Here is a 27315-nt window from a genome sequence, read left to right as displayed (position 1 = left end):
TCGAACCCAAAGCGAGCATGCCACAGAGTGTGCTTTGGGAAATTCTGTCTTAGAGAAACAGCTCCTCAAGAAGCCATTTTTCTCCCCACATGGTGGCAGAGAAGCTGCTGGCCCCGGTTCTTGTGTGTGGAGCGCGGGGGTGCCCTGAGCACGTGGAGCTGATAGAGTTCTGAGCACAGCCACCTTCAGAGCAGAAGCCTACAGGATTTCTTCTGCAACACGGTGATTGGGGCAAAAAGATTAAAGCGTTTTTTTTTTATTATTCTGGGAAATTAAGTCAAGGGGGCTTTATGAATGCAAAGGCTCAGAGATAGTTTTTCCTCACACGGACGTTCGGCATGCTTTCCTCTTGAATCGGGACAGGAAAAGGATTCAAGGACATGGGGTGGGGAAAATTCTCCTTTTATTTTACTTTATCCTCCATCTCTTGAAGGTAAATCGTGTCGCCTAAAGGACATTAGTGGGAAAGATACATGGCATTCTGAGACTCCCCCTGGCACCTTGCAGGAGAGCAGTCCTTGTCATCGAGAGCCGTGGTCCAGCTTGTCTGTCACCCCCAGAGGGATGCCATGGTTTGACTTGCCAGGTAATAAGTAGTATAGACGTACATGATGTAATTATGTATTTATTGCAGGTGTTAAATAACACCGCTAAAACTTGCAGGCCCGTGTCATATGGGAGGATAAACGGGGTCCAGCAGAAGTAAGGTTTGCTTCAGTGTGGTTGATGGAGTACGTGAATGCCTCACACTAGATGGACAGCAATTGCAACGTTTCACCTAAAATGTCATGTGGTGTGCTTGAGTGTGAAATTGGTACCGTTACAGAATTGCATGCTTATTATTTTGTAATAAAAGATTTTGTAATAAAAAGGGTCATTATTTGTGTCAGACCCTGTATATCACAAATGACCATGTTTTGTTATTGTAAATGTTTTAGACCAATCTGTATGCAAAAGGCCAGTCTGAGACTCAATGGACAAATGGCATACTGCTGCTAGAGATCCTGGGTTTGAACTTTGGGGAGAAAAAGCTCCGGGATCTTAGATTTGAACATCGGGATTTAGAAAACCTCACTCTGTAGAAGAGATTAGAAGTACTATCCATGGCTGATATGGAGAGTTGCCAGATTACACCAGGGAGAAAAAGTTCTCACTCAGAAGATCCTCAGGGTGGGAGGAGTGGAATAAGTAACCAGTAACAATGTTACTCAGATAGCATCATTGGGGGGACCCTAATTTCATCTAGGCTCCAAATCAGACTTCTCTGGTGTAACCTACTTTCCAAGTAGACTCCTTCAGCCTTCAGCGACTCACACATAGCTCATGTAGGGCCGTGTAACAACACCCCTGTCAATATCAGAGAAACAACTAACTTTTTCAGGCTATCTGGTCACTTACTGGGATGGTTCTATGTAGGAAGGGATTTATCAACTAAAAGCTTCAATGAATCATAATTCATTGTGCTTCTACCTTTATGCAAAATAGGACAATCATAAGAAAACAAGTTGAGATCAAAGATTAAGTTAAAAAAAACTTTTAGAATTCACTCTGTTTTTCTAAATCATCAAAAAAGAATTCGTTTATACCAAAGTACATTCCTCCTCAGACAACAGTCTCCTAACATACTTTGAATGATCTTCCACAAGGGAAGAAACACAATGTTACATTAGTGAGGGAAGACCCTTTTGGATGCAAGTCACAGAAAATCCAACCCAAACTGGCTCATGTGACTAAACCCCAGGTGCATCCAAGAACAGCTGTACTCAGCTCATCAAGACCTACCCTCTACCTCTTAGCTCAGCATTTATCCATTTGACTTAATCCTCAGACTTTGCATTGTGACAAAACGGGTGGCCAACAGCCCCCTAACCATCTCTTCCCCCCAAGTTCTTTCTCAGCAATCACAACAGCCCAGATTACATCTGATTGACTTTAACTGAGTCCTTGTGCCTAAGACATTGTGACTTTCTTATTGGCCCAACCTGGGACAGCAAAACACTAAATGTCCACTGAAATTACTGTTCTTTGGACGCAGTTTAAAAGGAGCTCATGGACTTGGTTCTTATGGATATTTTTTTATAGCTACCATTTTACACAATATCTGATTCATGTAAATACCCAACCAGTATCTCCTTTGCTAAAGTGAATTTGAATTTTTTTTTCATTCATGCATAATTATCAGTAGGCTAAATCTATCAGGAAAAATTTTGGACTTTAACATTGATAACAGAACACGTGAAAAGAAATTAATGAAAGACGGAGATTGCACGGGATCAGCGCACTGCTCCTGCAGGTGTTTTCCACGGAGCTCCAGGGCTTTGAAAGGCTGTGTGAGGAGAAGAAATCAGGGGAGGGTGGTCGCCCCATCCCTCTCTTGCTTATTAAAAAAGAATTCTAGCCGTATGAAGAACTCGAAGAATGGGGGTCACAAAGACTGCCCACTTTGTCTCTGCCATATTACATGTCCAAGCGTTTGTCTGTCATCTTGGGAGGCAGTAGGGTGCAAGTTTCCAAAGTCAGACTGGAGATAGGACGGTCAGAGCGGTTGCTTGGGTGCGAACCATGGGTTTTCAGACACGTGATGCCATTAAGGCAACACTTTCAAGTAACATAAATGTACCTACATAGGGAATTGTTTAAATCAAGTCTTAAAGAATGGGATACAATAAAATCGTACAAATTATTAAACATCTATATTGAATGGCATGAAAAGGAGTCAGTGATATATGATGTATATAAAGCAAGTTGTAAAATAAATGTCTATTGTCTCGTTGCATTTTCTTTCTAAAATGTAAAAAAATAGGTATTTTTATGCAAAAATATATTTAAAGTTGCACAACCAAAAATTACAAATGGAGATTTATGGTTGATTTTGATTTTCTTCTTTGAACCTCTTTGCATTTTCAGGATGTGTTTGACTGTAAAAGAAAATTTTTGTTATAATTTTTCCAAAAACCTACTGTTAAATCTTATTGTACAACTTTTCATGCCCTTCCCTTTCTAATTTGAACATTAGTGGATGCACTTTTAACATCATGTAAAATTTCAAACTCATAAGCCTTTATTCTTTTCTCAAAAATAAAATTATTTCTTGCTACCACAGAAGTCAAAAAGAAAGGCTTGTAGGCAGAGCACTTCAAAAAGTCCTCAACCGATTCATATTTCAGCTGCCTCATTACTAGATTTCAATAGAGCACATGAATCAGGACAACTTGACATTAACATCAGTCCAATAGAGATGTCAAAAGTATAGGGTGCAATTAGGAGCTGAAAAATAACAAAGTGATGGAATATCATCAAATCATAGCAGAAATTATAATAGCACTTGATGCCAGCCACCTAATGAAGCTGATTGAACTACTCAACAGCTTTTATTTCAGGAATGAAGGGGTGGGGGTGTGGTGGGAAGGACCTCCCTGGGCAGTGGGAAGATGGAATCACTAATAGAACACCCTCAAAAGGAGCTCTCTGCAATCTGCTGAGTTGGAATAACGCTGTTGATATTCTGGAGTCGGCATAGGCTCGAGCTGTGCATTATCAGGTCCAGGATGCTGCAGGCAGCCAGACTGGATGTTGGCATCTAGACCTGGGAGATAAGGTCTGTTTTTCATCATCCAATGTATTGGACGGTTCTGGAGGAAATGGACACTTCCCACCCCCCCCATCTCAATTTTTTTTTCACTATCTGATATTGTATCTGGATAAAAAAAGAATTCCCAGGCATGAGAGATCCAGGCAGATACTAGCATGGAAGTTACCCTGGACTCTTTCCAAAGAAAAAGACGACGACAAAGCGATGGTAGGAAGCAGATCAGCAAGTGTGTTGGGATCATTCTCACCCAGCAGCGTGACGGCTGTTGGGTGGGCAAGTGCGAAAAGGGTTTTTTACTTTGATCTTTTATTAAGAAAGTTTTCAAACATATAGCAAACTTGAGAGAATATTATAATGAACACTCATACACCCATCAACCTAGATTCAGCAATCATTTGCATGTGATATATGACATTTAGACAGCTATCAAATCTCTCTATATTTTTCTGAATCGCTGGAAAATGGGTTACAGTGTGCAGTTCCAAAAAGGAAAAAAAAAGTTTTTATAATAAAATATGATCACTAAACTTGCTAAAAATTAACCAAAAATAGCCCCTAATATTATATAATCTTATTCCTTATATAAATTACAATTGTTTTGTCTTAAAAATTTTTTTTAATCTGGTCTTTGGAATCCAGATTCAATCAAAGTTCTTACACTGCATTTGGTTATATCTCTTTATTCTATTTTGGTCTAGAAAAGGCCCCTGCATGATTTAACCTAATGAAATTAACTTTCTGATGAATCTTCACCAGTTGTCTTGTGGAATGTATTATATTTTGGATTTACTCCATTGTTTCTTTCTGATATTTAACTTGTTTTTCTCCGTTATATTTTTTTTGTTAGCTGGCTAAAAGTTAAATTAGACTCAGATTAAATATGATTTACAGAATACTTTTAGACACGAAACTGTGTACTTCATGTCATATCAGGAAGCATATAACATTGCCTCTCATTGCTGGTGACACTAGTTTGATCACTTGAGTGAGGGGTTAAGATCATGTCATTGTAAAGTCCATTGTTCACTTTGTAATTAGCAAGCCATCTGTGGGCCTCTATGTGTACAGCCTATGCAACTATCCTAATATCATAGATCATCCACTGATGACTCGTACCTGAATCACTTATTTATTAGGAATTGCAAGTACTAATTTTCTCATTTTATCATTATTTATACAGTTATTGGATAATGGAATTTAACAATATAACAGAACCCAGGATCTCTACAATGTATCACAAACAATGTCCAGAGCACAGTTCAAAATTAGTTGACGCGAAGAAACAGAAAATGTGACTCAAACTTACAAGGAAAGGGAGTCATGGAGATCAACCCTGAGATCCTGTAATAAGCAGACAAGAATTGTAAAGCAACTAATGTAATTATGTTAGAAATGTAAAAAATATATATATACTGATGATAAACAACTAGAGATCTCAGCAGAAAAGTAATAATGATGAAAAGAATAAAAAAACAACAGCTCCCAGTGTCAGAACTTAACTGCCATCAATCAAGTAGGGTGGAGTCGTACGACTGACACAAAGATAAGCGTAAAAACATCTAGAGTCCAGAATGAAAGCATCGCTTCTATGGGCAGTGGATCTTCAACAAACGTGCCGCAGCAGTTCAGTGAGGAAAGGGCAGTCTTTTCAACAGATGATGCTGAGACAGTTGGACATCCGCACACACAAAATAGTTAGAACCTTATCTCACAGAATAGGCACCAGTTCATTCAAAATGAAACATAGACTTCAGTGTAAGCACTAAGCTCTTAGACAAAAAATAGGAGTAAATCTTTATCACCTGGAGTTAGGCGAAATTTCTTAGACATGACACCAAAATGACATGCAATAAAAGAAAAAGGGTAATAAATTAGACATAATCAGAATGACAACTTCTGCACTTTAAAAGCTATTACTAAGGCAGAAAAGATATGTCACAGACCTGGGGAAGGGAAATGTTTGCAAATTATATGTTGGATAAAACATCTGTATCCAAAATATGTAAAGAACTCTTATACCTCAATTATAAGACAAATACCCCAATTTAAAATGGGAAAGATGTTACAATGGATATTTCACTGAAACAAAGATATATGGTCAATGAGAACATGAAAAGATGTTCAATATCATTAGCTATCAGAGAAATGAAAAATAAAACCATAATAATATCACTTTGCATCCATAAGAATAGTTGCAATTACAAAAAACTGATAATACCAAGAGCTTGAGATGATGTAGACAAATGATAACCTTCACTGTGAATGGGAACAGAAAGTGGTATAGTCACCTTGGGAAACAGTTTGACAGTTTCTTAGAAAGGTTAAAAATAGATATACCATACGGCTCAGCAATTCTACTCCTAAGTATCTGCTTCAGAGAAATGAAAACACATGCCCACAAGAAGAGCTCAAAACAATATCATTCACGATAGCCAAAAAATGGAAAGAACCCAAATGCCCCCCAACTTGAGAACCGATAACTAGAATGTAGTATATTCAATGGATTCTGTTTAACAATCAAAAGAGACGAAGCACTGATTCATGCAGCATAAATAACCTCAAGCCTTATGTCCAACCAAAGAAGCCAGAGATAAGAGACCACATACCATATGAAACCATTTTTCCAAATGTCCAGAACAGGCAAATATACAAAAACAGGAAGAGCAGTGTTCACCTGGGGATGGGAGTAGAAACAGGGTGACCGCAAAGGAGCACCAGGTTTATTTGGGGGGTGATGAAAATGTTCTAAAATTAGTTTGTGGCGAGAGTTGCACAACTCTGCAAACTTGCTAAGAAACATTATCTTGTATTGCTCAAATGAATGGGTTTTATTGTATATAAACTGTATGTAAATAAAGCTATTTGAAAAATAACTAAATATAAGTTTTAGAACTAAAAAAACCTGATGTATTGGTAATGGCAAAAAACTTTGAGATTGCTCAATAGCCATTATCTAACTGAATAATAAGAATGGACGAAGTTAAAAAAATGAACAGGGATTCAGTAACCTGTGGAATAATAGCAAAAGCTATACTTGGAGTCTCAGAAGTGGCGGAGACAACAGTGCGTGGAACCATTTTTAAAAAGTCATAATTTCATAAATATGATAAAAGAAATATGTATCAAAGAAATAGATTGGAGAAGCAGAGTGAACCCCAAGAAGAGTAGAGGCATCAATACAAAGAAAGCCACATTGCATCCTAGATGCATTGTAGTCAAACATCAGGGAAGCAAAGAGAAAAACTGGAGAATGGCTGAAGATAAAGGACATAGTGCATGGAGAAGAGCAACAGGAATGAGCTGAGTCTGCTCATTGGAGCCATTTCCAACTGGTGTGCTGCAAGAATTGTTCAAAACATGCAACGCCTAACTATTTAGTCAGGACCTCGGCCTCTTTTCCCTTCGAGGGTCACAGAAAAAGAAATGACAACAGTCAACACAACAATAGCCGTTTATTGTCAATAAATCAAAATTACACCCATGTTTTGTCAGATCAACAAAAACTATAATACATTGCTTAGCGTGCCACAGAATTGTAGTAGTTGGTTTGCGTGTGCCCTGAGGGGGGAAGAGGTGACAGTCGCTGCATGAGATGAGGAAGGCCAGACACAGTGGAGTGGTCTGTGCAAGATGCTGGAAGAGTAGAGGAGGGATCATCAACCCAAAATGTTATGTCCAACAAAATCATTCTTTATGAATGAAGAAAAAAGTTTCAAAATTGCAGAGACACTGGGGCTAGCAAAATTCATCTCGAGCAGACGTGCACTACAAATAATTATAAACGGAAGTTGTTCAGGCTGAAGTGAAACGAAGGAAAGTTACACGTTCACACACTCACACAAATGTGTCTAAATGTCAGCCACCCACACTGATTTCAGTTAGTAAAGGATTAGCTAAAACATACAACGAGAATTTATTCCTCCACATCTCAATATTGCTTCCTGAGATAAAAGGGTAGTCCATCAAGAGCCCGTGGAACCCAGAGAAGTCTAGAACAAAGTAACGTATTTCTGAACTAATTCCACTATGAGTATCATCTTAGCGATGAAATGCTGAGAGGCGCTGGTTTTGTTGAGATTTTTATCCCCACAAAGTCTGCACTGAGAAGATTGTATCCTTTTGATCCTTTTGTCCATTAATAGCTCTCTGATTTTTAAAGTATCTATTTGCATGAAAATATGTTTACAATTACGTGAAAAAATCTCATGGGACTATTCTAGAAGGTATTACACTTACATTTCTACTCCAGGGGACACTATTACTGGTTATTTAATAACTAACTTTTATTCACTTCCATCCTTGAGAAAGGACATTTAGACTTGGTTGAAAATTATCATTGATGCCCTAAAATCTACTTAAAGTATCAACTCTGTGGACACGGGGCCTTTCCATGCACACAGCGACTCATTTAACAAGTATTTGCGGAGAGCGCTGAGCCAGACCCTGAGTTCTGACTCCGACCCCAGACCCCTACCTGAGGACGTGGTGAGAAGGAGCGTGGGGGCAAATAAACATGATGACAATAACAATGCAGTGAGTGTTACAGCAACTAAGAAAAATTGTGGGGGGTTTTGTTTCTGTGTTTGTTTTTTGTTTTTGAAAATACCATCTAAATAGTAACTTCTAACACAGCAGGAATGATCTGTCCAGCAGCAATAATTTTCTTATAAATGAGGTGACTATTTCACACGTTTTCTTCTATTAAATCTCCCACATTCTCTGAATTCCCCACTCCTGGGTGATGGCTGTATTTCACACTCACAGGGAGAAGAGAAACAAATAATTACTTCTTCTCATCCTCAATTCCACTAACTCACCTGCACCAGGAGCCAGGTAGCCCACCCTAAACGTGTGCACTGAAATCCAACCCCTCTCCCTGCCTCTCCAGAAACATCGATCATATCATCTTTGCTAGACCCTTCCCCAGGACTGCCAGTCATGTCTTATTAATGAGCATCTTTTAAACCAAAATCTGCCTTATCATATTCTCTTTCTAGATATTTACATATTCTGTGTTTCTTTCACTGTTGTAACAAAATTCCTCAAGAGGGTTAATGAACTCACTGCTTTCTCTTCCCTACCTCTTACTATCTTAATCTATGTTCATTGGCCTTTTGTCTCTGCCACAACACAGAAGCATCTCTTATCAAGGTCACAATAACCTGCATCTTATTAAGTCACAGCCTGCGTGTGTTATGTTTCAGTGTCAGGTGACACTGTCGACCACTCCCTGTTCCCCTGGGCTCCCCAGACACCACAAGACCCCTTTCTTCCTCTTTGCCAGTCCCTCCATTTATTCTCCTTTGCTGGTTTCTTTGGTACCATCGTCCTAAATGTAGGAGTATCTAAGGTCTGACTCTAGCTTTCCTTTTCTGTCTACAGCTTAAGTCATCTCATTAAGTCCCGTGGCTTTAAATGCCACCTATAGGAGTCCATATATGACTTTATACTATGACCAACCACCTCTCCTGTATGCCGGACTCGTGTATCCAACCTTTTGCTTACTGTGACCGCTTGGGTAGTCATTCACTCCTGCAATGGACAAGCAGATGGTCTCCAGTTCTAGCACGGCCCCACTGGGAGGAACATCACCGTATAGGTGTTTTCTAGGCCACTGTGAGAACTTCTCCGGGTTGTGTATTCAGGAGCAGCATTGCTCCATCACGTGGTTCGTGTGCCCATGGTTCTGCAGAACGGCCACACAGGCACCTGTGCCCGTGAGAGGTTTTCTGTCCCAGTGGAGCTCAAGCCTGGCTGCACATTACCTGTATATGCAGCCGGGCTTGAGCTCATATTAGCTGTATGTGCAGCTATAATCCTTATTAATTAAATCAGAGTCATCAGGAGTAGAGAGGAATTGAGGCAGCTGCTGTACTTAAAGCTTCTTGGGTGGTTACAACGGGCAAATAAGATTGGGAAGCATGGCTTTTTTTCCACGTCCTCCTGATCTTTCTCTGGCTTTTTAATTTTGTCAATATAATAAGTTAAGTGTGGCATTAGTATTATTTGAGTCTGCATTTAATCCATAGGAATCTTTATTATTTTTAATGTAATGAAGCAGTTTTCCCAATAGCATCTTCTGAACAATTAGACTCATTTTCCTCATTGATTTACAGTCCTGTAGATTGCCAAGCAGTTTGTATCGGAATCTAGGAAGTCCATTTACTTCACACTCTCTCATCAAACATGTAATTCTGTCATAACTGTTAAAATATTGGATACACATACTATGTGTGTATATTGCACATATATATGCAATGTGTTTATATACATTGTGGTTTTGCAGTGACGTTGATTTGGAGATGGTGTCGTCCCATGTTTGAGAGCTCCCACTTTAGTGTCCGACAGACCAGATTGAATTCACGCTTTGCCATTTACTAGCTCCACGACTTTGGACAAATTATTGAATCTCTCTCTGAGTCTCAGGTTCTTGCTGGTAGAATGATGATAATTATTTAGACCACATATGTTTGTTGTGGAGATTAAATGAGAAAGTGGAGATAAAGCATGAAACACAATGGCTGACACATTATGAAATGCACAGTAACGGGTGGTTTTTGTATTACTGTTCTTCCTCATCTGTAATCCCCTTGCTGTGTTAGGTGCTGCATTATAACTCTGGGAGTCCGGGGCACTTGCTCATGCTGTTGTTGGAGCACACTGATCCTTTCCTTTTGGGGGAGAAATAACGCATGCATATTTTGCCGGTACCCCTGCAGCTCATTTTGGTTGACAGTAGCCTGGCATTCCATTCAGGTAACAATAAAAACATAGTCTAACATTTTTCATACCAGTATGACCACTGTGCAACTTGCATGTCTCTCTGATCTATAAACAGAAGTTACTTCTGGAAAACAAGTGTTAACGCTTGGAGATCAGCAGAGAATTTTCCCTGTGTGAATCTGCTCCACAGGTACCCCAGGTTGACTGCAGATGAATGTGGGACACCATCCAGTGCAGGGGCTTCCCACCCTAGACCATGCCCACACACAGCCAACGGCTGTGTGATCCAGCTCTCCTGATTTTCAAAGAAGCCAGAAACGCAATTTTTAAATAATTTTTTAACAGATTTATGTCTTTTTTTAAGATTTTATTCATTTATTTTTAGAGAGGGAAGGAAGGGGGAAAGAGAGAGAGAGAAACATCAATGTGTGGTTGCTGGAGGCCGTGGCCTGCAACCCAGGCATGTGCCCTGACTGGGAATCGAACCTGCGACACTTTGGTTTGCAGCCCACACTCAATCCACTGAGCTACACCAGCCAGGGCCCTAAGTAATTTTTAAATTGACCAAAAAATGCTAAGTCATTGTGTGAGCAATGATTGGCCCACTGGGCATTAATCTTTGAGCTCTTCTTTGTTGTCTGGATCTGGGCTAGTACGGCTCACTTACCAGGAAGGTTGCAGCTGAACTGTAGATTTTAGCTTCCATTGAATCTTATCTTAAATCATATCCTAATGTTATAGCCTGAGTTATGGTCCATGTTTCCCAGTACTTTATCCCTTTTTATTATTATTGTAGCTGTCACATTTTATTGTAATATCTAACTTATGCGCTGTCCTCTCACTAATCAGAGAGTTCTTTAAGGAGAGGGACTGCATCGAGGTCTCAGCATCTTACACACGCCCTGACACATGTGAGGCACTTAAAAAATTTGGTAAGATGAATGAATGGCTAAATCTGACACATCCTTGATGTCCTTTCAGGAGGCATTTAGGAAATGACGATTGGCAAAACATGTCAATGTCTTTTGCAAAAGTTATTAAAGAAACTAGCAATTTAGTGTCTTGAATGTATATTAAGTTCACATAAAAGCTCCCATTAAGGAGTCAATAAAAATCTTTACAGGTTTTATTTTAATAGAAAATTCTACTCTTCCGGTGACGTTAAATGCTTTCCCTTTTCCTCAACACCAACCATAACTTCTTTTTTCCTTGGCTGCCAGTAAGCTCAGAGGGATCTTTAAAACTCAATTGGAATCATTAACTCATTGCTGAAAGTATATCTGTCCATAGCCTTCTTCTCTTCCTCTAACATTTTCCATTTTGTTTTCATTGCCCTGCTTTATGCTTGTTAGTTGCGTCACTCCAATAACACATTTTATGGAAGCAAGCAACATAGAAATCATTAGGAAACAACTATAAAGTAAAATATACAGCCATTTGCCTTAGGACAAACACACTCCAGGGGCTCCAGCCAGTTGGCCATCAGCATCCAGCAGGTTTGAGCACCCATTCGCCCCCTGCTCGGTAGCCTTCACTCGGCCTTTTGCAGCACTGCCTGTTCCAGGGAAGGGCTTGGTCTCTACCCTAACCACGAGCCAGGTGCTGGGGCTTGGAGGACAGATAGGAAAAACATAGTGTAAGGACCCTACCTTCAAAGAGGCTACCATCTCATTGAGTAAAACAGGACATTTATACAAAACAATTAATAAGGAAGCATGGTCGGTATATGAGTTTCCTAGGACTGCTATAACGAAGCAGCAAACTTGGTGACCTAAAACAATAGAAATGTGCCCTGGCTGGTGTAACTCAGTGGACTGAGCACAGGCTGCGAACCAAAGCATCGCAGGTTCGATTCCCAGTCAGGGCACATGACTGGGTTGCAGGCCACGGCCACCAGCAACCACACATTGATGTGTGTGTGTCTCTCTCTCTTTCTCCCTCCCTTCCCTCTCTAAAAATAAATAAATAAAATCTTAAAAAAAAAAAACAATGGAAATGTCCTCTCTTGTAGTTCTGGAGGCCAGAGGCCAAAATCTAGGTGTCTGTAGGGCTGTGCTCCATCCGAACGTTCCGGGGAAGAATCTGTTCCATGTTTTCCTCTTAGCTTCTGGAGTGTCCAGCCATCCTTGGGCTCCTTGGTTTATGGACTCACCACTACAGTCTCTGCCTCCATCGTCATAGAGAGTGCTCTCCCTTCGTCTCTCTGTGTCTGTCTCCGTGTCTTTTCTCTTTCTAGAGCACAGGTGGCAAACACAAGGCCCACGGGCTAAATCCAGCCCTCCACCTTGTTTTATCCAGCCTGGCATCTTGTTTCTACCCGGTGGCAGCACCGAGCTCTTGCTTAACTGTGAAGGAGTAGTTACATTTACACAGTCCTAACATTACCTCAGCCCTTTGAAGGCAACCGAGAGGCTGATGTGGCCCCCGGTGAAAATGACTTTGACGCCCCTGTCCTAGGAGGATACCAGTCGCAGTGGATGAAGGGCCCTACCTACTCCAGTAGGACCTCTCTCCTTGTGTATTAATTACATCTGCAAAGACTCTGCTCCCAAATAAGGTCACATCCATAGGTTTCAGGGATTAGAACATCACTTTATCTTTTGGGGGACACAATTCAACCCACACGGTTGGCATATGAATAAGTACCAAGAAGTGTAAAATTGGAAAGATTCTCAAAGTGGTAAGTTGTGTCTTACCAAGGAACCCTCCTGACTGGTTCGCATCTTAGCACTGCTTCAGAAGCTGACCCCGTCACTGGGGACTCTCAGACGTTTGTCTGTGTTTCCGTTTTTCCGCCAAGGACACTTTCCTGTTATCCTGCTGGCTCCCCTTGGCTCATCCCCTGTTACAATCCGACTCTCCTGCGCATCCCTGTCTGGGGAGCAATCTCATTTCCGCCCTCGGCATCCTTAGGCGTGCAGAGGTGCTGTCAGTTTTGTGTGATGGGAAATTCCGAAGGCACTTTGTGGGGTAGGGCCTCCCTTCACTCGCGTTCTTATCTCTCACGGCCATCACAAAGCCTGCGCGATAGAGTTTGCCGGCCTTACATGCTTGGGTCCTCTGAAGTAAAGAGGAAATGTACACACCTGATGTTGTGTGTGTGCCGCTAATAGCGTGTGGGCAAATATACAGAGACCATCAAATTATACTCCCAACTAGCAGTCTCACTGCAGTTTCTGTGGACTCGAAGCCAGACTTTATCTCCCTTTTCCTAATGGGATTTCTAAAATAGTCTTGGCTGGTTTTCTTTCAGGGATACAATGTGCACCTTCTCCTTATTTATAAGGTCTCATACTCATCTCCATTCTCTTCCCTGGCCGGAGGGAAGAGCCCGAAAAAGCGCTTCCTCTCTTCCTATGACATGTCTGACGAGCAACCTAGATTTGGAGATTTTTCTCGCTGTCCTCCCTCCAATGCAAATAAAGAAACTAGAGCAGTATTAACTGATTACTATTTGGGGTGCATTTCAGCTCATTTTAATCATGAGAACCTTGTGAGAATGGGTATTTTTGTTAGACATAATCACAGTTGTCAGCAATTAATATTTTATGGAGTGGTAGGTGTGTGGCATTTTTCTACACAATAATTGAACAAATTATGACAAATGGTATTATGTGAGATCCCAGCTAGTGCAGAGTCACGAGTGTATGACCTGAAGTATATTTTGAGATTAATAAGTGAGAAAAGATATTTACCAGATCCGTTGGAAACCAGAATTTAGAATACAGCAAGCTTACATAATTCAGTTCCTATATCTAAGCTCTCAGTTTCACTCACGTTATTAATCAATGCAGTCCAGGTCCTTGAACCCTCACCCGTGAATGCTCTTAATGACTGCCTTTCAACCAACCCTCTCTACTCCCGTCGACGCTACTCCCACTGGAATATTAAAACACCACACTACCTGGTGTGCTTGTAGTGATTTAGAGTTCATCAGACAGTTCTACAGCCTTTATTCACATCGCTCGATGCCGAGGCATGAGGCAGCTCTTCCTAAGGAATCAGGTCATAAGGAGCAAACATGGAGGACCATTCCGACTTCGGGATTTAAGTCTGGGACTGGTCCCATGAGTCTGCTTTGCCTCCTTCTCCCACGGTCATCCTGCTTCTCTCCTACTCAAAAATCCTCCTAGGCTCCTCACATCCAATCCTATCCTGGGCATTCCTAAGGTCCTCCTAACATATCTTCTCCAAAATATCTACCTCTCCCACCCTTCTGCGGCACCAGTAAGCCTCATGCCTTCATTACCACCCCCAAAAAAGCTATCCAGGTAAATGCTCCTCCTCCTCAACCTTTCCAGTTCCAATCTGGCCATCCCCCCCACCCCCGGGCGCTTTAAATCCTCAGTCCTCCATGACAACTTTAGGCCTTACTGACACCTTCTTTTTTAGAATTTATGTCCCTTTAGCATTTACATTTCTTACGAGATTATTTAGCACTTAGGCTTACGCCTATCTCATTATCATTCAAATGTTGGCTATGAGTGTTAATTTTATTCTCCTCACCAGACTGTAATATCTTTGGAAAAAGGATTTTGTGATATACTTCTTTTCTATTTTGCACATTGAAATACATACTTTGATGATTGATAATGCGTATTTCTTAAATTCCTAACCTTTTGCTTTCAAGTGTAGGTGAATGCCATGAAAAGTAGAACATTTCATTGCAAGCCATGTTCTCATAATGATGCTAGACTAATATTAACATTCTGAGCTGCAAAAACTGAGCTGAAGTAACACTATGACAATACTAATGCTAGTACGTTTTTGACCCCATATTTTAAATAACACTTAAGACAGAGATAATGATAGGTATACATACCACCCAGGGTATTTTTTTTCACAGCTTTGTATAGAAGAGAATTGTTGTCCTTGCCCTTTCTGCTTTATCTGACTGAACATTTCCCATAATCATTAATCTTTACGAGACTGTATTTACGGTTGGCCCAGGAAAGTCTAGGTTCGGCATATTTTCTGTGCTCTTCATGCATTGTTTATCAGGCTCTCCCATCTGGGATTGCACCATTCTACTGAGGCAAGAAATTGAGATCTCTGTTTTGTTGATGCCTTTGAGGGGTAGTGAGGGAAAGGCTCGTAAGTGGAATGACCTTAACAAGATCGAAATTCTTTGGGCACCAAAGGGGAAAAAAAGTTAATTTCTACCCGAAGCGCCATTAAACGGACTCTTTGTAGGAAAGGCTAATAAAAGTATGGTGATCCCATTAGTTTCGGGGGAACTCCATGCTGCAGTGCCTCAGACGGAGCTGTTGGTCCTGCTTTATCAGTAAAGCATCTTCGAGGCCCAGTTAAATGGGACTTCTTTCTCTGGCTCTAACGGCCACTTTAGGGATTTTAGACCATTAGCCAATGGCTGACTAGCTTTATGGGGTTTCTGCACCGCTGCAGACACAAAATCAAGTTTCATCCTCGGAATGTGTGGAAAGGCCCTAATAAATTAAAGTTTCCTCTTTCCCCTGTTCCTACAGTCTTGAAGATGTCAGCCTTCAGACACTAACATTTGGAAAACCATGTTGTGAAGATTTGCTTGCCAAGAAACAACGCCGTGCCTAGATATTGTAATAACGGTCTCCCATAGTTTCCTTTAAAATTCATTTGATATTTTCCACGTGAAGTCTGGTTTATATGCAGTGAAATGCGTTGGTCAATTCATCTGATCAATGCCCACAGACCTATCACAATCTAGAGTTTAGAGAGTCTCCTTTTGACCTTTCTAGTTCATACCACCACTAGTTCATTCGCACACACCCGTGTCTCCTAGGTACATAAGACTAAGGACTTTCGGATTTCTGAAGAGGATCTGCAGGCTCAGTTAATTCATACTTCCACCTGCAACAACACGTTGATGTCGGAATGCCTCAGCAGATGAATTTACCAAGAAAACTTCCCAACCACGCACCCAAAGTTTATTTGCATTTTTGAGGATGACATACTGCAGGTCTGACTCCCACCTACACGTGTATCTACCCTGACTTCCTTATTCTAACAGCTAGATAAATGAGCATGCAGATGAGTCTTCTCCTTATTTATCGTGTTACTTTGAAGTAGTTGAACATGTGATGATTCAGCTTTACACTCATGTTTCCAGCACCCATATGCCACAAGAACCAATTCTTAATGTCAACATGCTATGGCATGTAAGTTTCTAGTTTTTAAACTACACTGTAAGTCTGCTTATTTTATACATGGGACTATCAAGTTGGTCTTTTGTTAAGAAGTCCAAATGCTTATATGCCTAATGATTAAAAATTGTTAAGCATCGAAATGCATGTATACTTAGATATAAAATATCATATCTATGGAAGGCCTAAAGCAGACATGATCCTTCATTTAGCAAAGGGCTTATACAAAGGCAACAGAAAAGTAGCCTGTTTGAAAGACACCTTTATGATGGTTAAAAAGAAAAAGGAGGGAGTGCTAACCCCATTCCTGGCTCCCTGCAGTGTGCAGGAAATCAGGAGAAATAAAAGGAACACCATTGAACCACAGCCCCACAAACCCCGGTCATGGGAGCTCTCTCCAAATATTTGCAAGACTGTCATGTGAAACAGGAGTTAATTAGATTTACTCTGTTTACTCCACAGGACAGCACAAAGAACAATAAAAAGAAGTTTTAGGGGAGGCTAATTTTTTTTGCCTTGATCCAGAGAAGTCTTGAACAGTTAGAACTCTTTTTATATAAAAGTGGTTGGACTGAACTGCTTTGCTAAGTAGGAAGCTCCCAGTGTTTAGAAGTGTTCAGAGTCGAGGTGACCTCTATCCAGAATAACATAGATGGAATGGTTGTTTTAGTGCAAAGATTTGTTTCCCTGTCCTCATAAATTCATTCCAATTCCAAGATTAAGTGACTCATTGTACTTGGTTGATGAGAAGGTAGACTCGCTTCTAAATCAATTTGTTTATTTTTCAAAGTCTCTGGTGGTTAAGAAAGAATTTTACTCTTACTTCTAGCTGCCCTCTATATTCCGCCAAATAGAAAAAAAAATGAAATTCAGAAGAGCTCTTCAGTATTTTCTGTGATATGATTACCTCAGGCAGTGTTACAAATGTAATTAAAATTCTGTTTGCATCCCTTGAAATGTAGATAAGCATCGCTGAGTGCAATCGCTCTAAAACAGCAGATCTGGGTAGTTATCCAATCCAGCCTGGTGAGAATCTGAGTTATTTTGGATCCATGATTTGCAGATGAAGACTAATTTCCTGTAATCACCGTTAACCTTTAGGCTATGGGATTACTCAGGTTCTAGACCAAATTGGTGGTCTGGCAGAAAAAAAATAAAATAAATAAAGCTGAGGAGCTTGTGGCGAGGATTTAGCTATTTACCGTGTGTAGATGCTTGTTCTAACAAAGCAATCTGGATTTTCTTTTAAAATAAACATTATGAATGTGTGTTCCAAAGCCAGGCAGAGACCTACTTCCACAGAAATTGAGTAAAACAGAGCTGAGAGCTGTAAAAAAAAAAAAAGAAGACGACGAAGAAGCGGCTTATTGCTGCCTTCCAAGATTCAGTAAGAATAATAACTCACATTATCAGAAAGGGCAGAACAAAATCACTCGTGCAAAGAACAAGTAAAGACTCCTTGCTTTTCCCTCTTTGGCTTTCTTGCTACCAATTTAAGATCAAGATCTTAGAAGGATTTTAGGAAGAACTGACAGGAACACATTTTCAATTACCAGCAGGTGACAATAGAACAACAATGTCAGTGGTTTTTAAACAAGGTTATTTCTTGCTTTGTACAGGTGACTATAAATTTCTGAACAAGGTCTCTAACAAATAATATTATCCTTTTCAAAAATATATAAATGCTATCTCTTTGGGCACTAGTACATTGAATTTGCACTTTTCTGGTTCCCTAGAGTTCTAAGGAAGAACAAGTCATTCTAACAGAATTATTTCACTTAAAAATATCAAATATTAAGTATAACCCAAGGGGACCTATTATAACAAACATGGTTATCATTTATTTCTATTTTAGGAAAGCAGAGTTCATGATTTTGTTTCATTATTGCTATCACCACTGTTGCAACGGTCACAATTCTTGGGGCATTTAAATACTTGGATGTGAATGAATGAATGAATGAATGAGTGAAATATACATAAAATGACGAATGAAATCAATGTAACTAAGTGATGTGGGTTCTGTGATGCAGCCTTAGGGCCGAATCCCATAATTTTATTTCTGAACCATTTCCGTCTCTCATTTCAAAAGCCCTAAGTAATATCCAGAGATATATTTCAATGATTCAGGTGAAAAAACTCAGTTTTTCCCAAATTAGTCTACAAATTGGACTTGTACTCATATTAGTATCAACTCATTTTCTTTGTGTAGACTTCGGTTTTCAGTTGAGTTATTTGTAAGTTAAAAGCAAATTCACCAGAAAAGGATTTAATTATCCTTCTAAAAGACAGGTAGAAAAACTATTCTCTGCTCTTCTTTGTCTTGAAATATTTTTTCCTAACAACTCCCAATTGTTTGGAGCATTTTAAGAAATGAGTTAATGTTCACACAGTTAACTAAGATCACCTCTCATCTAAGATGAGGGCTTTAATGATGCCAAATTATCTCACCACTTTTTCCTTCCCTCGATTCCATTAACTTTAGGATTTCAAAGCAATCTAATTTTGGATAAATTGCTTTCCTGTGTTTTGGCTGCTAGCTTTTGACAAACGTGTTTTATGTTTCACTCAAAGGCTATTTTTTTTTATTTTAAACACTGAATGCTTTACAAATTATGCTAGCAAGATGTCTTCTTATTTCTCAAGTTTTAGTTAATTACTCAGAAATTATAATTTTCCAAAAATAAAAAAGCTTGAAAACTTGATACTGATCTAAATATCATCGACTTGATTAAACTGCTAAGAATTTATTATTAAGAAAACTCATTTTGAGTTATTTCCTAACTGATAATGCTATAAAATACTGGCACATTTAATTACATTTTGTCTATTGGTGAGAATGACCAGTCTTTAGAAGAATTCATATTTTTGCTATAGAACTTTAAAGTTAGCTGATTTTCCTTTCTAGAAGTTGTCCACCACACACACACCAGCACAGACACACATTTGGTAAGAAAGGAAAATGATTGTGTTTCTTTATTCTTCTTTTTAATATTATAAATAGACCTTTATGGTACTCACAAAAGAAGCTAACAATTAAGAAATATTTCTTAAGTACCATAACATTGCATTATACATTGTGATGGATAAAAACAAAGAAACATAAGATACTGGCTTACATAACCATCCTGTTAGGAAAAGAGACTTGTTCTGTCCCAAATAAATCAATGTGTCATGAATGAAATGTGAGGAGTAATAATGTAACACCTACTAATCTAGAGCCCTTTCTACTGGACTAACACTGGATCAAGGCTGCTACATAAGCTTCTTAGTTGATAGTCACCACAGCAACGGGAACATGGCTACTCCCATCTTACAGACGAGAAAACAGAGTCTGAGAGGTCAGCAAGTTTGCCTAAGGACGCACAGCCAGGGCTCAGCTATGATTTCAATCTAGGTCTGACCTCAAAGCTCATGTTGTTACACTTTTTGTTAGTGCTGCATTTCAGAGTATTCAAAATATAGTCTTTTGTAGATGAAAGACATCACTGCCAGGCACAACTTCACAAAGAAGCTGGTATCTGTGCTGAAAAATGAAGGGCAGGTGTACAAGGAGTCATGGGAAGCATAGATCCTGAAGAAAAGTCTGTTACATTTTTCCGTAGGGTGGCTCTAGTAGTGCTTAGTTGTCTTTAACTTCATTCAACACAATTTTGTTAGATTTTATTGTGACAGCTGTCACATCACTGTGCATTAAAAAAAACATCAAAATTGGTGAATTTTTGTGTAGCCATTTTAATATTGAAGATGGAAGAAGATATGTGACATTTTCAGCATATTATGCTTTATTATTTCAAGAGAGGTAAAAACGTCAACAGAAATGCAAAAAAAAAAGATTTGTGCAGTGTGGAGAAGGTGCTGTGACTAACTGCACGCGTCAAAAGTGGTTTGTGAAGTTTCATGCTGGAGATTTCTTGCTGGATGATGCTCCATGGTTGGGTAGACCAGTTGAACTTGATAGCGATCAAATCGAGACATTGATTGAGAACAATCAATGTTACACCACGTGGGAGATAGCCAACATGCTGAAAATGTCCAGATCAATAGTTATTGGTGAAAATGAAAAATGTGTCTTGTATTTTATGGGAAAAACTAAACAGACTTTCTGGCCAACCCAATATTTCAGGCAGCTGGAAATGTACAAACTAAAGCCCGCGGTGAGAAGTGGAGGCACAGCTGGGCCAGTGTGTTCAGAGTGCAACAGACTGGAAAACCAGAACGGGACAGGAGGAGACACAGCAGGTAGTTTCTCGTCTGTGATGTCTGTTTATTTATTAGGAATTTAAGAAATTAGAGATAGGACATGAAATATAATTAATAAAAATGTAGCCCTATATAACTGGGGTTTAGAGAAATCTCAGGGATCCTCTGAGGCCAATTATGTTTTTAATGTTCTTTGTTTTTCTTCTCAAGTGAGCAGTCATTACTGTAAGGAGAGACCTCCAAAGTCATTTGTATTCTTTGTTAAGAGCATATAAAATTTTAAAATGCTTTGGTAAATCAATCAATTCTTAATTGTGTACTATTTTAGAATATTAAAAATATATTTAACATACCTAGACATATTGCACTAGAATGAAAGATAGTTTTTTTTTCACGTAATCTCATTATTTACAATTCTCCAGGAAGAATTTGTTCATTTTTCATTTAATACCATGCTTTGTTTTCTGTTTTAAAAGATTTACATGAATAATAGGGAACAGTATTTTATTCACGGCAAGAATGAAGTCAATTCTTAGTGACTGTGTGGACCTCTTGAATATTCAAAGCCACTTCGAACTACATGATTGTCCTGCTTGGCCCCTACAAAGACATGTTTTCTTTCAGGTGTTAACATTGTGGTGGTTCCGGCCAAGATGGAGGCATAGGTAGAAACCCTTTGCTTCCTCGCACAACCAAAAGGAGGATGACAACCAATCTAAAATCTGTAAACAACCAGAAGTGTCAGAAAGTTGAACTGCATGGAACTCTGACAACTAAGGAATTTAAAAAAACAGTCAACCAGACCAACCAGGCTGGTGAGCCAAGACAAAGAACTATGGCCCAAATGAAAGAACAGAGCAAAACTCCAGAAAGAGAGCTAAGCAATGAAGAGATAGGCAACCTGTCTGATGGAGAGTTCAAAGCCCTGGTAATCACAATGTTCACAGAACTGGTTGAGCTTGGTTGCAAAATGAAAGAGCAAATGAAAGATACTCAAAATGAAACAAAGCAAAATATTCAGGGAACCAACAGTGACAGGAAAGAAACCAGGACTCAAATCAACGATTTGGAACAAAAGGAAGAAATAATCACCCAGCTGGAACAGATTGAAGAAACAAAAATTCAAAAAAATAAAGAGAAGATTAGGAACCTCTGGGACAACTTTAAACATTCCAGTATTTGAATCATAGAAGTGCCAGAAGGAGAAGAACAAAAGCAAAAAATTGAAAACTTATTTGAACAAATAATGAAGGAAAACTTCCCTAATCTGGTGAAGGAAATAGACTTCCAGGAAGTCTAGGAAGCCCATAGAATCCCAAAGAAGGTGGACCCAAAGAGGAATACACCAAGGCACCTAAGATTAAGGATAAAGAGAGAATCAAAAGCAGCAAGAGGAAAGGAGAGAATTACCTACAAAGGAGTTCCCATGAGACTATCAGCTGATTTCTTAAAAGAAACCTTGCAAGCAAGAAGGAACTGGAAAGAAGTATTTGAAGTCATGAAAGGCAAGGACCTACATCCAAGATTACTCTGTTCAGCAAAGCTATCAATTAAAATGGAAGGGCAGATAAAGTGCTTCCCAGATAACGTCAAATTGAAGGAGTTCATTATCACCAAACCCTTATTGTATGAAATATTAAAGGGACTTATTTAAGAAATTGAAGAAGATCAAAAGCTATGAACATTAAAATGATAACAAACTCACAACTATCAACAAATGAACCTTTAAAAAAAAAAGAAAAACAATGAAAACAAAAACTAAGCAAACAACTAGAACAGGAACAGAATCAGAGAAATGGAGATCACATGAAGGGTTTCAGTGGGGAGCGGGGAGGGAAGGAATGAGGGAAGGGTACAGGGAATAAGAAGCATAATTGTTGGACATAAAATAGATGGGGAGAGGTCAAAAATGTTATAGGGAACAGAGAATTCAAAGAATTTATAAGTTACAACCCATGGACAGGAAGTAAGGGGGGGGGGAATGCTGGAGGGTTGGGGGTACAGGGCAGAGGGGGATTAGAGGCGGCAAAACTGGGAAGACTGTAATAGCATAATCAATGAAATATACTTAAAAAATAAAGTGTTACCATTGTTAGCCTCAGTACAGGAATCACAAATATTTTTGTATATACAGGGCCCAGCAGAAGTAACACCACTGAGTGTGGTTGGTAGGGTACACGAACATCTCACATGAAATGGACAGCAATTTAAACATTTCACCTAAAATGTCAAATGCTGTGCTTGAGTATGATGTTGTGATGTTACAGAATTACATGCTTATGATTTTGTAGTAAAAGATTTTTACATAATAAAAAAGAGGTGTTATTTGTGCTGGACCCTGTATTATTTTCTCACTGGGCTGCTGGTGACTAAATGCTAAATTAAACCTAAGAATGTATTTGTTCCTAAAACGAAAAAAGTCTGCAGTTTTGGACACTTTCATCTTCCTCTTTCCCATTCTGAATTACTTAGAAATTATTTTGTGAGGATACAGCTTGTTTGCCATACCACCACGTCAAGGACAGATCTTAGATGTATATATAGTTTGATCAGGAAAAAAGAACATAAACAAGCTCAATCTCGCTTGAAAGCCTCTAATGGAATTCAAATATAAATGCAATTTACTAGCGCCAGAAGTGCAAAGTCTGTGTAATTTGCATGGCAAGGGCAGGGTTAATAAACAAAGGGGAAAGCGGGGAAGCAGCTTTCAGAGAGGAAGAGATGCAAGCAGCAAGCATTTCACTGAGCCTCTCAGAAATGGGAGCTGATCGAGCAATTAATACAGTTAAAAACACAAAAGCACACTTGGATCTTAATCTACCTGAGGAAAGTGATCCAAACCAAATTCGTAAAATTGACTGGCTAAGACGACGTTGCAGTGAGGTGGAAAGTCTCCTAAAAACCCAGACACGGAGTAGAAGGAACAAGGTCATTGGGCTCCTCCTGTCTGTCAGCGCTGAACTAGGGTGATCAAACTCGGTGCCGTGGACCAGGGAGGCAGTTCACTTTGCACTGATGAGTCCACGTTAAAACTCTGGCTACAGCAATAAACTTTCTTTAAAAAAAAACAACGATTTTCTTCAACCTCACTTCCCACCCACCCCAGCCAACCCATGCAAACATCCGTTGTTGCTGTTGTGTTGTGAGACTGAGTCGGTATTACGGATTGGGGAGGCAGTGCTGAACAGGTGGTTTCGGAAGACTCATGTTTTTTCATTTTCTGAGCTTCGGCTGTTGGAAATACAAAGGGGCATTGTATTTTGTGATTCCGAGGAGACTACACTAGCCTTATCTCAGTCCCTCATGGTGGGTGATGCTAGACCACATACTACACAGGCTTTGGGGATCTTGGAACAGGCTCTGCGCCCGCTCACCCTGCATCCCCAGTGCACTCAGCATGTTGGTTGCCTCCAGAGAGTAGCTGCTCAGTTAATACTCATCCACTTTAAAGCTGCAGGATAAACACCTTCCTTGAGGATCAAATTTCCTGAATGGTTTGAGAGGGAAGTTAAGTCATGTAATGGAGCTACTTAAACTAGATCTACATGAACACTGATATGGATTATTTATGGGTAGAATGCAACATTCCCATGAATTTGTGAGATTAACTTGAGATTTCAAAGCTATTAGCCCAGGTTGCTGCTTCCCGCACTGTCCTCAGGTCTCTTCCCCACCACGAGACGACCTTCGAGGGACGCCTGGGTCACAGAGTAGACGAACATCGTAGGAGACCTAAGGCGAGAGACTGAAAGAAGACAGACTTTTATGATCGTTGGACAGGCACTTGCTAACCCCCCACACATTTCAGGGTGGAGAGTTTGTCCTGTTCGCACATTTGGCACCCTGGCAAAGGATACCTGCTCCCTTGTCCCTGGGAGCCCCCAGAGGCGCTAGGTTCCATGACTTGGGAGACAGTGTAGCGGAGGCATGACATTCCTGCTCCTTCTGCCTCTCTGGCTTCTCCAGCTGGGGCCCCGTAAAATTAGACAGACAAAGGGCAGGGCAGTGAGAGAAAAGCAGTTGATAAACATGGCAGGGTGTAGCTCGTGGGAGAAACCTCATGATGACCACCTCAAGCGGTGGGTGGAACTTGGGATCATGCAGCATCTCGGAAAAACCCTTCAGAAAGCTGACGAGACAGAGGAAAGGGCTTCTGGGCGGCGCACTGCAGAGGGGTAACCACGGGGTGGGGGGCAAGGCCTGCTTGTGCAGGCCCATCTCGATATCAACGTGCCGTTTTCTCTCCCCGTGGCCGTAAAACTTCCCCGAGGGATGAGTTTTATGACAGTCTCCAATTTTCAGAAGCTTCTGCTTTTTATCAGGTAAGGGAAGCATTTCTTGATTTTCACTTGCCACCGGCTCCAAATAGTCCTTAGGCTAAAGTGGCACATCTGGGAGAGCGCCCAGGGGGAGCGACGGTATGAGTTCAGATGGGGTTTGAAGCCTGTGATGTATCTAATATACAGTGGACCGGGATGCGTGTGTTTGGTGGGAGTCTTAAGGAAAAAGCTACTCATTCTTGCCCTTCCACTGTCGGGCCTCAGCAGGTACCGTGAGCCTGGTGGGGGAATGCCCACCCTCACAGTCTGTCATCTGGGTGCTGAGCACGTGTGAGTTTGCAAAAGCAGGACTACCTCCTGGTAGCGTGAAGGCCCGCTGGGACAGGTGTGACAAAGTGCCGGTGTAGCCGGGCATGCTGGGGCTGTGCTTCTGTTTGGAAAAGCTGAGTGTCTCAGGACAGAGAAAGTCTAGTTGCTTCTTGACAGCTGGGTGCTCATAATGCCCAGCCTCCCCCTCATCAGAGCCCCTGGAGCAAGAAACTAATCGCATTTAGGAGGGTCTGTTAGGCGACTGGGAAAGCTGGCGATGGAGCGGAGAATCGGCGGTGAGCCCGTGGGAGGCTGTGTCCTGTCGTGGCTGCGGCAGGATGTGGAGGAGGCAGAAACCGAGCACAGGGCTGAGGACTGATCTGAAGTCTATGTGTAACCAGCTCCTAGCGGCTGCTGGCCGCCCCTTGAGATGATGGGACACTGGCTGTTAGGAGTGATTCCCACTGAAACCCAGAAACACAGCTGGTTTCTTAGGACATGGGACCTGCACCGTTGCACAGGGCACTTGCTTAGAAGGCCCCCACATAGCTCGATGCTCTGCAGTTGCTGTTATAATTCTTAATAGCTTTATCTTTGAACTTGTGTTTGGTATGTAAAGTCTGATGGGACAATGCAGCATGGGTATGTGCGGGGACACACGTGTGGCATGCATGTCCGGCATTGGCATGGAGCATGCACAATGTCCCGTGAACACAGACTTCCAGTGGACCCGTGGTGGGTGGGAGTGGAGCGAGACTCAGTGCGAGTACAGTCAACCTGTTATGTCCATGAGTGAGTAAGTGGGGACTCCGACTGTCCTGAGAGGTCACTCCTTCCATGTGAAGGAGAGCTTGCTTCAAACACAGAAAGAAGGTGATGGTGGTCTCTAAGAAACACAGACCACCAAAGAACTCAGTCATAGTCTTTACTATGCATATTAGTTCCCTATATTAGCCAGCCATGTATGGTGGCATAGAAGGACAAGGAAAGACTGGGTAACTTTTAGTTCCCCTTCTCCTTCGGTCTTTCTTACTCAGCTGTGAGCTGAGGGGTGGAAGATTCATACATCCAAGAAAAGTGGACTTGGTTTTGTGCAGAATTTCTACTGTTCTGGTAAGAACACAATCCATATGCATGTACGATTTTTATAAATGAAGTGATTTCGCATACTATTTAAATGCTCTTATCTTTACATTTAAAACTGGTAAGGCACAATATAAAGATAAACAGTGCATGGTGATGATTTAAAATTTTAATTTTTCTTGACTTAGAAAAATATTAAATAACAAAAAAAACACCCCACCGTGACAAGTTGAGAGACAGATCGTGGAAGAACAGAAAAAGCTGTATATTTTAGGACCTCCAAAGGCACTTTTTCCCCGTTTTTTTTTTTGAACAAGAGGCCCCACATTTTTACTTTGCACTGAGCCTGGAGAATTCTGCAGGCAGCCTTGTCAGGAAGAGACAGTGAGACACCAGCTAGTTATTCCTCTATGTTATAGTAAGAGATGCAATTATGTAAGAGCTCTCAATAGAATGAATACATCAGTATTCTTGACACCCAATGAGCACCAGGTTATAAGAACAGAAACTTACAGCTGTGGCAAAGAGGAGCTAAAGTTCAAGGCCAGCTCACTCACTGAGTTCCCTTTAATTTTCTTGAGCCTTTTCCTGAAAGATAGATTATTTTGTTTCTCTCAAATTTACAAATATGATTCCAAATACTCTTAGGCATTTATATCTTAAATACAGAAGTGTAGATATCTCAGCAGAGATACGCAAATAGTCATAGTTTCTCCTAGCAGAACTTGTCATCTTCGCAGATCCCTAATAGTCAAAATGCATCCGGGGGAAGCCCGGGGCCCTGGAGAAGAAGACGAGGAGCGTTTCCTGCAGCATGTAGCCGCTAGCCTGGTCCAGGCCTCTCCGCACAGCAACCAGCTGCAATCTTCTTATCGGTTTCTTGTCGGTGCTTAGAGAACATCTGAGCCTTTGTACACACATATATGAATTTCACAGATAGCTCTTTTCAGCTCCCGGATTTCTGTATGTAGAAATGTTTCTAATGTTC

This window comes from Phyllostomus hastatus, unplaced genomic scaffold, assembly GCF_019186645.2.
Source record: "Phyllostomus hastatus isolate PE091 unplaced genomic scaffold, TTU_PhHast_1.1 phas_contig_40, whole genome shotgun sequence".
Taxonomy (NCBI): domain Eukaryota; kingdom Metazoa; phylum Chordata; class Mammalia; order Chiroptera; family Phyllostomidae; genus Phyllostomus; species Phyllostomus hastatus.
The sequence above is the reverse complement of the archived record's forward strand: the minus strand, read 5'-3'. Positions refer to the sequence as shown.